At 36.0% G+C, this 5,685-nt stretch overlaps 1 long non-coding RNA gene across 1 annotated transcript; it reads right to left on the reverse strand.

Moving 5' to 3' along the window:
• Window positions 1-1,484: 1,484 nt before the first annotated feature.
• On the reverse strand, window positions 1,485-5,235 carry LOC117793343. Its single transcript, XR_004618252.1, has 4 exons — window positions 5,195-5,235; window positions 2,010-2,100; window positions 1,744-1,918; window positions 1,485-1,682 (listed from the first exon to the last, which is right to left on the reverse strand). It is a non-coding gene; the product is annotated as an uncharacterized LOC117793343 (long non-coding RNA).
• Between the last annotated feature and the right edge of the window lie 450 nt (window positions 5,236-5,685).

Raw genomic sequence — 5,685 nt, forward strand, 5'->3', positions numbered from 1 at the left:
TTCAGAGCACTCTTTAAAATCTTTAAGAAAAGTAATCAGGTCTTCAAGTAAGGTTAAATCTAAATTTGCAATCCGGCTGAGTTCGTTTTTAATCAATAATAAAGTTTTCACTTCTTCTTGGACTTCAAAAATGCTGTTTTACAAATTATACGTGGAATTCTAACGAGTTCTAATGTCCTGCTTCAAAGTTTTCGACAACTTGCTGTTACGGCCCGACTGCTTAAAATATTTAACAAGTCTTCTTGCGCATTCTACCAAAGTTTGAATTTCTAAAATTGGACTTTTTTTTAATAATATCGTCCATTACTAAATTCAAGTTGTAACACGCACACGCAAGTCGCTTATAAAGCTTTAATGCAGAAACAATATTTTTTCCATTATCGGTCACAAAAACAGAAGAGCCCAACTTATCGATACTACCATATTTAAATTCAAAATCTGTACCGTGCTTTCCGTGCCTACCGTGCCTACCGACTTTGGCACGGTAAAACAAGGCACGGCACGGCCCATGCCCATCTCTACTTACTATTAAGGCCTCGTACATTTTGGTGAGCTACAGAGATAGAGGAAATTAGTTTTTTGAGACTACGTTAAAAGATATAACAGGTAAAGATGAGACATCACCTGATATCGGGTTCCGCTCTATCTTTCGATTTTCATTTTCTGTGTACTCAGCCCAAAGATATGTTCAGCCCAAAAGTGTGTTTGACAAATATTTGCAAAAACACTTTTTGAGCACGATATTTTAAATGATGAGATTTCCCTGGGGTAATTAAAATTAAATTTATCCACCGAAATATCAGCACCTTGTATTTTGTTTTGGACATAAGCCTTAACATCATACGAAGACTGATCTTTAGAAAGCCTAGAGATAAAAACATGTCTCTTAGGATTTGGAGGGGGAATGCCTTCGTAGGTCATGGACAGGCGAGGCGGTACGGTAGTCAGTGGATTGGCTGCCGTACCGGCTGGCGTGACAATAAGATTTACACTATTGGAGACAGATGTTGATTGTGAGGCAGATATTTCACTAACATGTGGGTTATGGTAAGTCCTAGCATGTTGAGGTAATAAATTGGTTGATTGAGAAATGGAATTTGTATTTGATTGCTGCAGATCCAGGTCTGATTGCGGGATCGAAAAGGAAGTCTGCGAGTGTCGCGAAGCAGAGCTACTCTGTTTAGGTTTAAATGATAAGTCCGGTCACAGAAATAGCAAGCAATAAACTCTTGCCTGGAATCAGTAACATGACACTTATCATCGGAAAATAATCATAAATTTTATTAAACGTCAGAAAATCAATTCTTAAAATATAATAAATATATTCGAAAAGAAATATTTATTAGTTTTCCATTTTTATTTTAAAAACGGATGACCGTCTACAGACGGTCTTATGAATAATAAATAATCGTGTTTTAAAAATCTTTATTAAGTACGATATGTACTTGATTTAAGTATAAAATATTTTTATATGCTAAATTAAGAATAAAACTATGCAGAGAAGGGCCTCCAGCTGGCCGCTCTCCTTGGCATATCAAGGGCAGATATACAATGAGCACCTGGACCACGCAAATGAAAATGAACTATCCGAGAACTGCCGGAAAAGCATCAACAGCTGGGTCGATGAATGATGTCCTGAATGGTACAATGAGAATCGATGTCTCCTCTTCCGTCCAGCGATCCTGCAGAAAAGCATACATTTAATATATATAAATTTAAGAGCTCTCCATAAATCGTACTCACCTTCTTAAGTAGATGACCATATGTCTCCAACGAAAAGAAAAGTGGGCATAAGGAAGCACATCATCCTTGAAGTTCCCCAAGGCACTGTCCAATCCATAATATAACCAAATACAGCTGGAAGTATTCTCTCGAAGAATCGGCTCGACAATCTTCAATATGTGCATTGGAGCTACAACTGTCCGTCAAGATACCGAGATTAATGAATGTAAGAAGAAAAAATTAGACGACGATTCCCTAATGATACGTAAGATTATCAACTTTCCAACAATAAAACCGATTGCGTCCGAGGCTAAATCATGGCAATGCTGCCCAGAATAGCGCCTATGGCAAGCAGGGAAGTGACCCAGGTCTCAAAATCTGAAAAAATAAATAAAATGTAATTACATATATTGAGAAATACTATTTATAAACAGGAAACTGACGATAAGTCACAGTTAGTAGTTAGTAGTAGGTGTACATTCTTATATGTGACAACACCGAAATCGTCCACAACGCCAGAGATGTGTCCACAGATTTGTTTTTCTAATGAAATTATAATACCAAAAAAAACCTTTACCCGAGGTAAAAACTAGTGACGAAAATTGGCATTATGCACTGTGCGCAAAAAAGGGTGAGCTTCCTTGGACATCAAATTACTTTTTGCGCAGTGCCGAATGCCAATTTCCGTTTTTTTTTTTATTAATTTATATTTTTATTTAAGATTTTTATAATAAACTGAATTTTGTTCGTCACAATATTGGATATCAGAAATTTTGGGGCTAGAAATTGGTTTCGGCACTTGACTTTTCCTCGTGTATGGGTTTTTTTGTGGGATATCAGAAATTTTTGCAATTGCTTTTGACATTGTACCTTTATCATTTATGCAGGCAGATAGAAAAATAAAATTTCATTTTTTTCATACTTAAAAAAAATGTTTTCTTTAACCCGAATCGTCCTGAGCATCTTTCTTAACGAGTTTCGTCATAAAACGTTCAGGACTGATAAATTTGAGGTTGCTGAATCCGAAAAAGACATTCTTTTTGTTCGTCCTTGTCAGGATAATCGGCAGGACCATTTTTTCGGCTGTTACCGCTGGCAATAACAGGGTACAGTTTTTATTAATACTATGAAATACGAATATTTACGAAAAAGTCTTATAAAAGTCTTATTATCCAAATTTTCCAAATTTGGTTCAAATCGGTGCACTGTCATAGGAACAATCGGTTTCAAATTCACATTTAGTATGAACAACTTTCACAGTAGAACTTGATTTTCGCCCGATTGGTCCTATGACAGCTATATGATATAGGTGTCCGATTTAAACCAACTTCGGTCAGGATGTATAAAACTAACTCACATGCATATTCTTTCAATTTGGCTAAAAAATTTCAAATAAAAAAAGTTTTTTATACTAAAGCCTAATTTTGACCCGATCGGTCATATGACAGCTATATGATATAGTGGTCCGATTTGAACCAACTTTTATTAGGATATATAAAACGTAGTTAAATGCTTATTGGTTGAAAAATCTCATATAACCAAAAAGTTTTTTGTACCAAAACGTGATTTTCGACCGATAGAAAAATGTGTATATTCAGATAACAGGTAATATCTTCCAAACCCCTCTGTAGCTTCTATGGTTTGGAAACTGTTGAGGTTTATATTTTAGCGGGACTTAGCGTTTTCCCTCAAAACTAGCGGGAAAATGAAAAAGTCGTTGAGCCAACATTTCTAGATTTTCAAAATGGAATAAGTCCCCATCATTACATTGAAGGTTTTTTATCGCTTTGATGCAAACAGACAAACAATCAGACACACAATTGTTTCATCTTATCTTGAGAAGTTCACTTAAAACTTTAAATTTAATTATCTTTTGAATAAATTGTCGGATTCGGGGGATCGAGGTATCAATCAACGGGCATTTTTAAGTAGAATTTTTTTAAGATAAAAAATTTTAACAAAAGGCTCCAACGGCCCCATTAGCGACAATCATTTAAATTTTGCCCCTCCCACTTAAAACACCTTATTTCATAATCCCGTTGAGTTTGAAAAAGTTTTAGTACGCCATTTTGTTAGTTTGGACTTTACCTTTCGATCGGTATATAACTCGATCTGATCGGACAGTCGAAGCAAAATGTCAATATTAGCTGTATATATTGCTAGTCGCCTTTCGCACCCTTCGTGCTGCTTTCGTTACTAGCGCGAGCTGCCGTCCGTAGTCAACTAAGTAGTACCCATTTTTTTTGGGTACCCAGCATTAATAAGTACCAATTTTTTTGCTACCGAACTGAAATCCGAGCGATAAGCAAAAATGTTATCGCTATCATGTAATGAAAATGTTGATGTAAAATTTATGTACATAAAAATATACAATTAGATATAAATATATTTGTGTTAATATATAATATTGTATTTTTGCATGGAAAAATTCGATATGACGTCACATTTTTCAATAAAGTTGGACAGAAGCTGATTGCAATGCATGAAATTGCATGAGAGGACAAGCATCGTTGCTGAGCACTGAAAGCTGCTAATAATTTTAATAATTAATATTTCCGATTCCTTACACATATATTCATTAAGTTTCCGCTAATTGTCATTGTAAGAAGATACTTAACATTTTCCGCTAGTAAAATCGCATAAAACTAGACTTTGCATTTTATTTTAAATTGCGCGCGCAATGCAGCAGCCTCTGGCAGACTCTAATTTGTTTCGTGAGGAGAGTGAGAGAGAATAATTTGTGCTGCCAGAATTTAGACAGACTAAAATTGTAGTTTTTGGCTACTCTTGACATCAATCGATTCGACATCGAGCGATTACGATTACCATTTGCGACTTATCAATTTGAATCACTGCGGACGGCAGTTCGCGCTTGTGACGAAAGCAGCACGAAGGGTGCGAAAGGCGACTAGCAATATATACAGCTAATATGGAAAATTTGCTATGACTGTCCGATCAGATCGAAATATATACCGATCGAAAGGTTTAGTCCTTACTTACAAAATAGCATACTAAAATTGTTTCTAACCCACCTGGGTCATGAGATACGGGGGTGTAAGTGGGAGGGTCAACATTTAAACGATCGCAGCTAATGGGGCCTTTTGGAAAAATTAAGTATTTTTTAAAAATTCTACTTAAAAATACGCGTCGATACCTTGACCACCCAAATCCGACAACTGGTTCTAAAGATAATAAAATTTGAAATTTTTGCTGGACTTCTCCAAATGAAATGAAAAGTCAGCTTGTTTGTGTGTTTGTTTGTCTGTTTGTATCAAAGCGATAAAATACCTTAGATGTAATGATGGGGATTTATTCCTCTTCGAAAATCTGGAAATGTTTGTTCTCAACTTCTTGGAAAAACCCGCTAGTTTAAATAATACCAGCCCAGATGGTCATGGCAGCTATATGATATAGAGGTCCGATGCAATATAAACAAACTTGATCTGCGTACGGTATCCAGGAACTCACTTACCAAGTTTGAAGTCTCTAGCTCTTATGGTCTCTGAGATCGACGCGTTCAAACGGATGGACAGACAGACGGACATGGCACAATCGACTCGGCTGTTGATCCTGATCCAGAATATATATACTTTTGGGGGTCTACCTCGCCTTTTTCTGCCTGTTACATACATTCTGCCAAACATATTATAACCATATTTGCTAATTTTAATGGGCACAGGGTATAAATATGTTTAACGGAACAGCTCCTTTTTAAAGTACGTAGAGTATCTCCTTACAAAAGGCATTTGACATTTTAGCCACGTCATTCTCCCTTACGTGCATCCCACGGTTCAGCCAGTCTTTTCCAATGCATAATAAAAAACCGTTTACAGAACCAATTGAAAATATTTGGGAACTTGGCTTTTAAAAAACGTTGTTCGCTCTTTGATTTACTCCAACGTTATTTGTCGAGTTAGTCAACAAGAAAATTTAGATGGTAGCCGAATAAATAAAAAACTACTA

This window comes from Drosophila innubila, chromosome X, assembly GCF_004354385.1.
Source record: "Drosophila innubila isolate TH190305 chromosome X, UK_Dinn_1.0, whole genome shotgun sequence".
Taxonomy (NCBI): domain Eukaryota; kingdom Metazoa; phylum Arthropoda; class Insecta; order Diptera; family Drosophilidae; genus Drosophila; species Drosophila innubila.